We start from the raw sequence: 12067 nt of genomic DNA on the forward strand, positions 1-12067 counted from the left end.
TTCATAAAGTCACGTGACCTGTGACTATATACTCAGCAGCTCATGGGGAATAAGCCAGAACTGCTCGCGCCGTCGGTCAAGAAACATCGGTCCGGTAATAGTAAAGGAAATTAAGCTGATGATAGCCAATTCTGCATTAACTCCTTGCGAATACCTCGTACCAGACTTGTTTGGGCTATGGGAAACCAGCAGAAGTGAGACATTAGAAAGACTCGCTATTCCTTGTCCTTGGATTATTATTGCACAAGCATTGCGTTTGCTGCGATCTATGAAGCGACAAGGATATTGTGATATGCTGACCAGGCTTATTACACAAAGAGCCAGCGTATTACATCCTCAGGCCAGTGTTCATAGCGCCCGTTTTCTAGATCTCAGTGATAACTTTTCCCTGATTTGAGTTGCCCATCTCGGATATTAGGTTGATCAAGTTTCGTTTTGTTATAATTGTTTAATCATTGGTCTAATCATCAGGCAGGTAGCCTCAAGGAGAATTTATATGTAGTATTAATGGCTCATGTTAATACTTGGCGTGCACTAGACCCCATGCACGGTACAATTTCAAAAGAAATATGTTACCCCAAATTCCAAAACCTAAAGGTCACTTTCAAATGAAATATATTCGTTGCTCTGAGAACCTCTAAAGTAGTTCCTGTTCGTATTCCATACAGTACATCACAACTCCTTATAAATAGAAATGAAAACAACCTACATAGGTAAGCTTTTTTCGTTTTTTTTTTAATTTTTACAAAGTCTAGCAGTGTTTAGCTTGTTAAAATTGCGATATGTGTTTTTGAAAAGTACTCAGACTCTCAAGGGCAAAAGATGTACAGTACTTCCAGGACATAAGATAAATAAACGATTATAATAATAATAATAGTAGTAATAATAATAATAATAATAATAATAATAACAACAATGTTAAGGAAAAAATTACAACATGAAAATAAAAGATTTTTATCCAAGTTTACGATGTGTACAAAGGGCGTATAATAAACAACCGACAACACTACCGGTTAACGAACACTGACATTCTTTCTTCCTCACTTGAGATATCTTCCTACATTCAGATTGAGCCACTCCTGATGGAATAATTTTGAAGTAAATCGAGCTCTCTTAAACACAATAAATGGCTGCAGAATGAATAGTACATCAAGCCAACTTTTTATATACATATATCTATTTACATGTTTATTTACAGAACGTGTCACATGTTTCAATTGTGACAGCTCTTGTGTATCAGTTTATCAATTTATGAATAAATCAAATAAATAAGTACATAATATACCGTAGAATCGCCGTCACTAGAGCTGTCCTCCATCTCCAGGTTTCTGTTTTTTCCCGCGTATAAACTCGTAGCTATTAAGTAATAACTAATAAGTAATAACTAATAACAAATAACTCATAAAAAGTAACAAAAATGTCCCTCCAGGGCTTCCGTAGGAAACAGCATAAAATGGATGATCAGTACCTATTTCAAGAAACTAAAGATACTTAGATTTATTGCAATACAGTGTTTGCTTTCCAGCATGTAGAGTAATAACTGTGCTTCAAATACTGAAATTTGGATAGTACTAAATGAAAAATGAACAAAGATAGAGCATATTTTAATAGGAGGTATGCATGATTGTGTAGACAATTTGATTTCCGATGAATGGCACGTCGGAAAACGGAGACTCTCAACAAATTGGGCATTCTGATATCCGAGTTTTATCTTCTCCTCGAAATGCTTTTATTTATATTGTTACTATTCTTACTAAGGTGTTTGCTATTCCAGCATGTATGTTAATTACTGTGCTAAAAATACTTTACTACTGAAATTTCGATAATGTTCAATGAAATATGGACGAAGACAGAGCATGTTTTAACAGGTGGTATGCATGATGCTGCAGACACTTTGATAGCGGACACGTCGGATAATGGAGACTTTTAACAAATCTGGCACTCTGATGCTGTAGACCGGCGAGAGTAACTGTACAGTACCAAAGAAGAAGATATCGACAGGAGTTTGTATAAGCTAGAGCGTTACAATCGATATAAGAAAAATAAATATAAACTTCACGCTATAATGGTAAGATTTTAATTCCCGAGATGTCGTGTCTTAATTGAATATGCCATGACAAATAAAACCATGCTCAAGGGATAAAAAATGAAGCAAATTTTCGGTGATTTGTTTTAAAGTTACGTCAGTTCAGAAATTGTTAATATTTACATGCTTTCTATAACAGTATTCAACAGCGAATTTTGCATTTCTGGTGCGCTAAAAATGTGTATTATATCTGTTACAAAGTGTTGGGTAATCGGGAACAGAAGTGCCATTGTAATTGAGATGATTGGCTTTAGAAGTGTCCATAAACATGTGGCATCCGACTCTGTAAAATTAGAAAATTCCTCAAATACGGAAGTGAACTACAAATTTAAAATGATATTATTGGCATCTAACAGTATATATGTGTCTTTATGCAACCGTTGTTCATTTTTGGTGTTTTGACTTCATATACACTTATTTTTGTTAATGCAGCATCAACATACTAAAACAATATCCCGGAAAGTGAAAAAAATCCATTTGAATATCAGCCGTACTTTCGTTTTGACTACTGACGACAGAAATGATTCGATGAACGATGTGAGACTAAATGTAATTTTCATGCAGATTCGTTTATACGACACAAAGACACAATTTTGTTTTGCGGATCATTTCTGCTAAGAGGACTTGGTGAGTCATGTAAAATATCGATAATAATATATATTGATTTATAAAGAACTGGTAGCAAGATGCGTTGCAGATGATTGGTCAGGTACTACATTTTAACTTATTCTTTTGACCTGTTAATTCTTTTCAGCTTAATTCAACAGTGAAAAAAGCCCATAATATCACTTTAAAGCGAGACTATACGATTTTGTATGTGTTAAATTGTAATAAATTGATAAAATATATTACAATAACACAAAATAGGCAAGAAAAATTATACATTGAAGACGAATTTCATAAAAATGCAGCAAAGACAAATTAGCGCCCCGAGCCGATTTTGACGAAGATATTTCGTACATATTTTCCTACAATAACCAAAGCATTCGTCTTATTAGTAAGTGTTCGTGTGTCGTATGAATAGATATCGTTGCAGGAATTCAAAGTGAACCGTTAAACTAAATTTAGATTCACATCGTATATGCATGATTTACATGCTGGCGAATTCGACTGTACAGTCATTTTCGATTTAATAATTAAATATCTGGCTAATTTCGCATTTTTTGACACATGTTCTTCTTAACTTTTATTTTAATTTCTATAGAAATATATGTTAAATAAGTTTTTTTACACATTTTATATAAATTAATAAATATTTGACAAAATCGTGTAATCTCGCTTTAATAGACATATTGATTTTGTAATTCGAATAGTGAACACGTTCTTGATTTATTTATAAGTATTTTTATTTAGCTGAAATATGTACTTATCATTCACTTTATGCTGATTTCGATGGAATTTTATCGTCTTTTTTTATCTTATCAACCGTGTTTCCGCGAATTTCTTTCTTTGTTATACGAAGTGTTATACAATTAATCAGCAAAACAATGTTCCGTGTCCGAAAACCCAATGAAAAAAACAACAGACAATTAATGCGAAAAAGCTGAAGAAATCGCCTTTTGCGCGGGCTTTGTTGTTCTCTGTTATCGAAGTGCAATCCGCTATCAAATTATCCGCATTACCGGCGGTTAGGATTTCACGACACATTGGAGTTGCGATTGAATATCGTCGTTATTAAAGGGATCTTTTCACGCTTTGGTAAATTGACAAAATTGAAAAAAGTTGTTTCAGATTCGCAAATTTTCGTTTTAGTTATGATATTTGTGAGGAAACAGTTATACTGAACATTTACCATGGTCTAATATAGCCATTATATGCATCTTTTGACGATTTTAAAACCTAAAAATTATAAAGCGTTGCAACGCGAAACGATTGAATAATTTGGAGAGTTCTGTTTTTGTCGTTAAATTTTGTGAAACTACGAAGATTGCTTATATAAGGTATAAAATACGCCTCATATGTGTAATCGGCGGAATAGCTCAGTTGGCTAAAGCGTTTTTACTTCAGGACTCTGGCAGGACTCCAGGGGTCACTGGTTCGAAACCTGGTCCGGGCAATATTCTTTTCCCTTTTTTAATTTTATTCTTGATTTTTTACTGGAGCTTTTACGATCCAATGTTTACATTTATCGATATAAAGCAAATTAATGAATAAGTTAAAAAATGCCAAAATCTGTGAAAAGGCCCCTTTAATGTTGGAAGTTCATTTTGCGGAAATTCAACACCTTGAAAAATAAGAGACATAAGAATGTTCAGAATATAAATATTTAAATTAAGAAATTGGTTGATGTCGGTGTTATTTTAGTATGCCTTATGGTGCGTAATACTAGTTATATATGCTAAATGACTAAAAATATCCGATTGTAAAGAGCAACAACGCCTTTTTGTTCAATATGTGTTTTAAGTTTTCTTAGTGTACACTAACGACGTCGATGTCACATATTTTTGTGTTTTGTGATTTTGTCAGTGCGCCACAAAAATGTCGACAAGTGTACATAAAACAGTGCTTCATATCTGTCCTTTACATGTGGCATTTGTAATGATTGAAGTAATATAAATGCATGACACTGTATATTTCAATTAAAACGTACCATTGATAAAAATGTACCTTTTGTTTCACCCTTTTCGATCCAAATGAACTAATCGAAACCCTGCACATAATCTAACATACTTGTTTTAATAATTGATAATGAACTTTTGAATATAACTTGCCATAAATGCCCCCCTTGTAAAGCAGCATGTCGCAGTCAAGATCACGCGAAGGAAATACTTTACAGTTAATATAAGCTAACTTTATGCGACATTTCTTCCATAAGTTAAATAATGAACAAACTGACAAACAATTTAGCTACTTTCCGAACCCACCCCTCTGTGTTCGTATGTATGTGTGTGTATTTCGAAGCTGCATGAAGTGTGGACCGGGAATGTATCGTCGCACTCCTACCTATTAAACTTACTAGACGCTCGAAAGTTGGGTGGACTTTCCAGCTATTTAGTTGTTAATGCAAGATTTTCAGTTTTGGAGTGGTCTTATGCTGTGTGTGTCTTGGGGAGGTGGGGGGCGGAATCCTCGGATGAAACCCCGCCTTTCCAAAATGTTGACCACCAAGCAAACTCACATGCTTCCGGGAAAGAGGATTGAAAGCAGGTCGCCTATGTGAGAAGCGCGTGTAACGACCAATGCGCTGACCGGAAAGGCACCCCACCCCTGTAGCTCTAAGCCCTATTATACATGCCTTTAATACTTAATTATGTTAGTGCCACTTTTTGTTTCGTATTTAAGACCGCCGCCTAAACATGAAAAGAAAGAGAAATTAATAGCGCGTGTGCTCATAGTGTCTCTTGCCTTTCTTTCCATGTAATCCAAAGGTCGAAAATGCGAAATTGTGAATAGAATTTCGCGATCTGATATTTATATCAATCATCATGTTAAATGCCCTTACGCTTGTCCGTTCCGTAGAAACAAGTCGACTTTTCAACCTTCTGGTTACTTTACGCATGCCGGTCATTTCGCATTCTATACATAGATGGTGACGTCACTACGTTATTGTCAGTAAAGACCGGTATGACACAATGGGTCATTTCGTACATTGGTCACCACGTGCCTATTTTTTGTCAACTCGTAGGTGGTTTTGTTTGTCAATACGTGCTTATCGAAGTCAAATAGTACCCGAAAAAAATACAGAAATTGATATAGGATATGATAAGATTATCAGTATTTATGTATAAATTATGGGCTAATGTCTTTTTTCTCTTAATGTTTGCCCTTGGATTATCTAAACATAAGGTTGTCATAATTAACGTCGCTTTTACACACGTGGTCAATGTATTTCACGGGTAATATGTTTAAATGGTGTGAAAAGTGACACTAACAGACGGACAGACAGTTGTAAGGAATTTTATATATCGTACAAAGAATAGTCAATCAATATATATTTTTTATAAATGACAAATATATATATTTGTTGGTGTTTCTTTTGACACCCTTTAAACATATTACCCGTGAAATACACCGAACACCTGTATGAAAAAGACGTTAATATGACAACCGTATGTTTAGATATACCGGTATATATGTATTGTCAGTGCTGGAAACCAAACTACTGATAACAATTCAAAACCAAGAATTACTGTATTTCAAGCAATCTTACATAGATTTTTTATGTGCAGACTCTGACGGGGCTTTTTTTTTTAAGATTGGAATCTTGTCCGACATTTGGTAAATCTGTCAGACATACATGGTTGTAACGTGTGAACTTTTCAGTTTCATTTCAAATATTCTGTATGACAGCACCCACATGATTGTAAAAATTTTCATTTAATATGCTTGACACAATTTTGCGGACTTTTTTTACAGTTACAAAGAGCATGCAGATTACAGTTATTGCAAGCCAGGTCCATCCCGTAGACGTACTTGTGAAGAGGCTGATGGGCCTGAACATTAACTTTGAAATACACACACATGTTGAAAGTTTCATGAGTATACATACCATAGTTTAGAACAAACATTATAATTCTGAAATAACATTGTTTTTGTATTTGCAAAAGCGACTCATGTTTACTAAGTGGGTAAAAAAGAAAAACATGTTACATTATATATGTAGTTGTAACATCATAGTATGCATTATATGTGTGTGCTAATTTTCAAGAAAACACTACACATACATTCTGTGAAAAAAAACCCATAAAATTTATGTGACCATCAAAACACATGTATCCGCTATCTACACTTTCATGTATGTATAGTTCCAAAACATGCACAAGTTCCGATGCACAGCAATAAATTGGAAATGCTATTTAAATTATGTACATGCGCTAAGAGCACATTGTCAATGTAATTAAAATTTTGTACCTATTCTAACACAAAATTGGCGATCCAATTTAACTTGTGTTTACGTGCTAAAGCAGACTGACAATGTCATTTAAAGAGGCATTTTCACGTTTTGGTAAATTGACAAAATAAAAAAAAATTGTTTCAGATTCGCAAATTTTCGTTTTAGTTAGGATATTTGTGAGGAAAAGTAATACTGAACATTTACCATGCTCTAAAATATATTTTATATGCGTCTTTTGACGATATAAAAACCTGAAAATTATAAAGCGTTGCAACGCAAAACGATTGAATAATTTGGAGAGTTCTGTTGTTGTCGTTATATTTTGTGATACATCGAGGATTGCTTATATAAAGTATCAAATACATCCTTCATTGAATGAAAACGGATGGCCGAGTGGTCTAAGCGGTAGACTTTTACTCCAGGACTACAGGGGTGAGTGGTTCGAGCCCAGTTGAGGGTTACTTTTTTAATTGTATATATATATATATATTGTTAACTTGAGCTTTTTAGATCCAATGTTAACATTTATCAATATAAAGCATTTAATGGCATATTTCAATACATGCCAAAATCTGTGAAAAGGCTCCTGTAAGGGGCCTTTTCACAGATTTTGGCAAGTATTTAAGTTTGTCATTAAATACTTTAAATTGATAAATATAAACATTGGAACTCAATAGCTACAGTATAAAACAAGACTAGACTTACAAAAAAGTAATCCTCAGTTGGGCTCGAACCACTGACCCCTGGAGTAAAGGTTTAGCGCTTAAGCCACTCGGCCATCCGTGCTCATACACATAGTCGGACACCGCCGGTCTATTCATTACGTTAATCTCCATTCCTAAATGATGTATGAGCGGAGCGTAATCAGCAGCCGTGGGTATCCGACGATGGCTCATACAATGACTGATGTATTTTACACTGTATATAGGCAATTGTCGTAGTGTCACAAAAAATATAACGATGTCAACAGAAATATCCAAAATATTCGATCGTTTTGCGTTTGCAACGCTTTATAATTGTCAAGATTTCAAATCGTCAAAAGATGCATATGACGACTATTTTAGAGCATCGTAAATGTTAAGTATTACTGTTTCCTCGCAATTTATCATAACGACAGCAAACATATGCGAATTTGAAACATTTTGTGTTCAATTTTGTCATTTTACCTTAACGTGAAAAGGTCCTTATCATTTAAGTTTTTTTAAAAAATTCGTAACATTTACAAGTAAGCTATTTCACGTTGAAAACTATGATGCTGTCTAACCAACACAGCCCAACAATGATGGGGGCTGTTATACTGTTGTAGCAGACTGACAGTGGTTCCACCAATCCATCCTCCCGTGTAGCAATAGTGGCCAGCTTTCTCTTGCCATTACTGTCCACTTGTAAGATAGTGCCGGATTCGCCTCCACAAACCAGCACCTGGCCTGCAGGTGTTACATGTACATCACGTATCATTTGCAGTTCGGGGAGTTGTTTATGATGTACAACTTGTCCCCTGTAGGACTCACAACGCACCTTTGTACTGCAAAACAGAGTAGCATTAATATATTGAATTATATTTAAAGAAGTAAATAAAAAATCTCAACGACAGTATATTTAAAAAAGCGTTGTACAGAAATATTTATTTGAAAAGATCTGCCTTATCTCAAATGATAATGAATATTTAGGCGTGACATGTGTTTAAAGAATTTAAGGCTACCACAACCATAAACTATCAACTCCATGTACCACGTAGTCATTGAAAAAACACTCAGTGTCTATATATCGACATCTCATACAGTGAATATCTAAATCAACTGACCATACAACTGTATTCCTAACTGTGGATGAAATAATAAATAAAATAAAAACCTGATACAACTGATTAAACATTTTCATAGCAATATGAATATTAAATAACTATGATTCTTACATTTAGAACCGCCTGATGTATCCTCATACACCGTGCTGACAAGTTTCCCACTAAGTGTGTACTTGTACAGTGCAGTCCCAACAGTAATATACAGGTCTTCATCGTGGCAGGTAATCCCACTACATGTTTGTCGTAACTTAATCACCATTCCTTTCACCAGCTGCTTATTACTGAAATTGATAAATCGGATCACACCTTTGCCACTACCATTCATAATCATAGCCACCTCACTGGGTGGGACCTGGCACATATCCCACGGAGAGGCATCCACACTCCAGTCACATAACACCTGGTACTGCTGGTCAAGAAGCTTGATTTTCTTAGTTCTGTTGTCCGCACACATGACTTGTCCATTCCGGAGAACACACATGGCTTAGATAATGCATGAGTCGGAATCACTTGATATTCTCACATTTTGGACGGACTTGCCCTGCACAGTTAATACCTCGTTTGAATCATCTTGTACCTTCAATATCTGAGAACTGTGTTCTATCCTCCCAAGTTCTGACAGTTTTAACAAGTACTGCAAAATGTCACTGTTAGGATGGAATGTTATTGAAACTTTAACTTTAAGGGATCTTTTCTCCAGGAAGGTGTCAGACTGTTGTATTTTGTCCTCGCATTTCCTGGCGGCTATAAACGAAAGCTCCAGCTTGCTTTTATCACTTATGTCCTGAACGGCCTTAACGGTATCTCGAAGTTGTTTGAAATCATCCAGAAGCTTGATGCATTTGTCAAGATCACTTTTGGTAGCGGCTTGTAGTTCTGTCAGAACATCAGTCATTTTCTTTAGTGTCTCCTTTTCAATCTTGTCTAAGGCTGCATTGATTTCTCGGCGACTTTGCTTTATTATAAGTAACTGCTCATCATATCAACTTTGCACAGACGTAATGTTTGCCTTATGGTTTTCTTGAAGTTCCTCCATTTGTTCCAGAATAGTTTGGATAGAAACGGACATTTTTTGAAGGTCTGTAGACTGACTGCTTACTTTGTCGGAAATAATGGTTATCTTTAGGCATGTCTGAAAGGATGGGGAAAACACATTTATTTTTTAACACTTATATACTTTTTCTTTGAAAGTATTATGATTGTAATCTAAAACTTCTTTGGCAAATGAGAAAGATTACATATAAGAGTCCAGCTATATGTCAATATTGTATATACACATATATTCATTAATTTAAATACAAACACCTAGATATTCACTTCATCAGACGGTTAACAAAATATAAAAATAATTATTATATTGTGCACATGCTTTTACTTGCTTGCAAAGAATCAGTAAATGTGTTTCTTAATAAAGGTGTATTTCTCTATAGTTAGAGTAAAAACATACCTGTGATTAAGAAATGCACAATTTGCGCAGCACAGCTTACTGTGTTCATCACAGAACATGTTTAGGGTTTCTTCTTTATGGACGTCACATTTCAGAAGAAAAACTTCTACCTTCTTGGACACTGGCCATCTGTTCATATCTCCCCTTCCAAATGAGGCATGGTTTGAAAAGAGCTGGTTGTGCATGTCAATACATTGTCTGCAGTAAAACTTCCGACAAGATTCACAGTAGAAATCGACCGCGATAACTGTCAGAGATTTATAAAAACAACAACTTTACATCTATTTACCTTTTGTTTAAATGATAAAGCCAAGTATCTCTTAACACGGGTAGACTGCATTTAGCAAATTAACAAATAACGCCCATATAAGTACGGTCCATAGTCCATTTGCAAGCAGCATATAGCATAAGTCATAATAAACAAAGATAAAACTAAAGATTGTATAGAGATTCAAAGTCCAGAAAGAAAAGCTACTATCTAATCTGTCACAGGAACTGTAGGGTAAGATAAATCATATCCTCACACAGATATTTCGCAGTTGGTATGTTTGCGCAAATAAAAGGAATTATCAACACTCAAAAATGTGTTCAAACAATAAAGCCTGCTTATGAAAACAATTAATAGAGGATCCGATTAAAAGGTTTTCGATTGTACAACATAAATTGCAAATATCCAACAAGATAGCTTAGATAGGACTCAGAAATGAGGAATAAAAATCGAGACATGACACTAAGAAAAAAATAAGAGAACATTTGAACTGTTAATCAATACTGAAGTGGAAGCTAATACATATTTAGTATATTCTCAAAGATTTATAGAGGAAGAGTATTCAACGATTTACATAAAAAGTTACAAAAGCAGTATTGAAATCAAAACAGGCATCCCCTTTGGGGTAAAATCCCTTTAAATACAAATCAATGATTACATTCATTCGCCCAAAATATGTAAAGTGTTCCGTTTTCATAAATATAATTCAATTTCAACTTGCGGAACGCCTTAACTCATTCCCGTTGCTATTGATGTGAATACACCTCACATTGATATTCACGTGAACACTCCTCACATTGCTTTTCATGTGCATACATCTCACATTGCTTACCACGTGCGTATACGTCGAATTGCTATTTATGTGAATACAACTCACATTGATGTTCATGTGTATACACCTTACAATCATATTCACGTGAAGACATCCCACATTGCTATTCATGTGTATATTCCCCACATTTTTGTTCGTGTAATTACCAAATGTAATAATTAATTACTTCGCCAAATTAAAGTTTTTAAGTATACACATTAACAAAGGGCATTAACTTTTAAAAATAGATGCAAGAGCTATGTGTTCTTCAGCACAGCACATTCCCTTAATGAAATCTACCCACATCTAGATTCAAGTTGATTCTCCTTTCAGATGTAGAGGTACAAAACGTGCGCTTGAACTTTAACGAAGGATAATAACTTTGAAAATATATAAGCAAGAGTTATGATTCTTGTTCACCGCAGATCCTCTTAATGAAATCTACCTACTTATTAAGATCTGAATGGAAATCTTGCTTAATTGTTATAAAATCCTACGAACAAAATGTTAGGGTAAAAAATATTACGAAGGGCAACAAATCTAGACAATGGGGAGCAACTTGCGCTGTGCACATTCCCTTAATCAGATCGAACTTTTTTATAAAGTTTCAAGTTGACACCACTTTCAAATTGTGAGATTTGTAAAGGCGACTATTAAAGTACATACATTAACAAACGACAATAGTTAAAAATATAGAGGTTCACATGTTTCTGGTGCATCGCATTGCTCTTCATAAGAAATAACTACATATTAAGTTGCATTCAGGTGCCGTTTTAGTATTGAGATAGTGTCCGGAATAAATTTATGTACACAAATT

At 34.7% G+C, this 12067-nt stretch overlaps 1 long non-coding RNA gene across 2 annotated transcripts; it reads right to left on the reverse strand.

Annotated features, from left to right (window-relative positions):
• Positions 1-6384: 6384 nt before the first annotated feature.
• Positions 6385-10585, reverse strand: LOC127861138 (uncharacterized). Of its 2 annotated transcripts, none has more exons than XR_008040094.1 (3): positions 10172-10585; positions 8836-9939; positions 6385-8445 (listed from the first exon to the last, which is right to left on the reverse strand). It is a non-coding gene; the product is annotated as an uncharacterized LOC127861138 (long non-coding RNA). The 2 variants fall into 2 exon arrangements; XR_008040093.1 differs by having other exon boundaries at positions 8836-9856; positions 10172-10584.
• Positions 10586-12067: the final 1482 nt, after the last annotated feature.

Source organism: Dreissena polymorpha, chromosome 15, assembly GCF_020536995.1.
Source record: "Dreissena polymorpha isolate Duluth1 chromosome 15, UMN_Dpol_1.0, whole genome shotgun sequence".
NCBI classification, from domain to species: Eukaryota; Metazoa; Mollusca; class Bivalvia; order Myida; family Dreissenidae; genus Dreissena; species Dreissena polymorpha.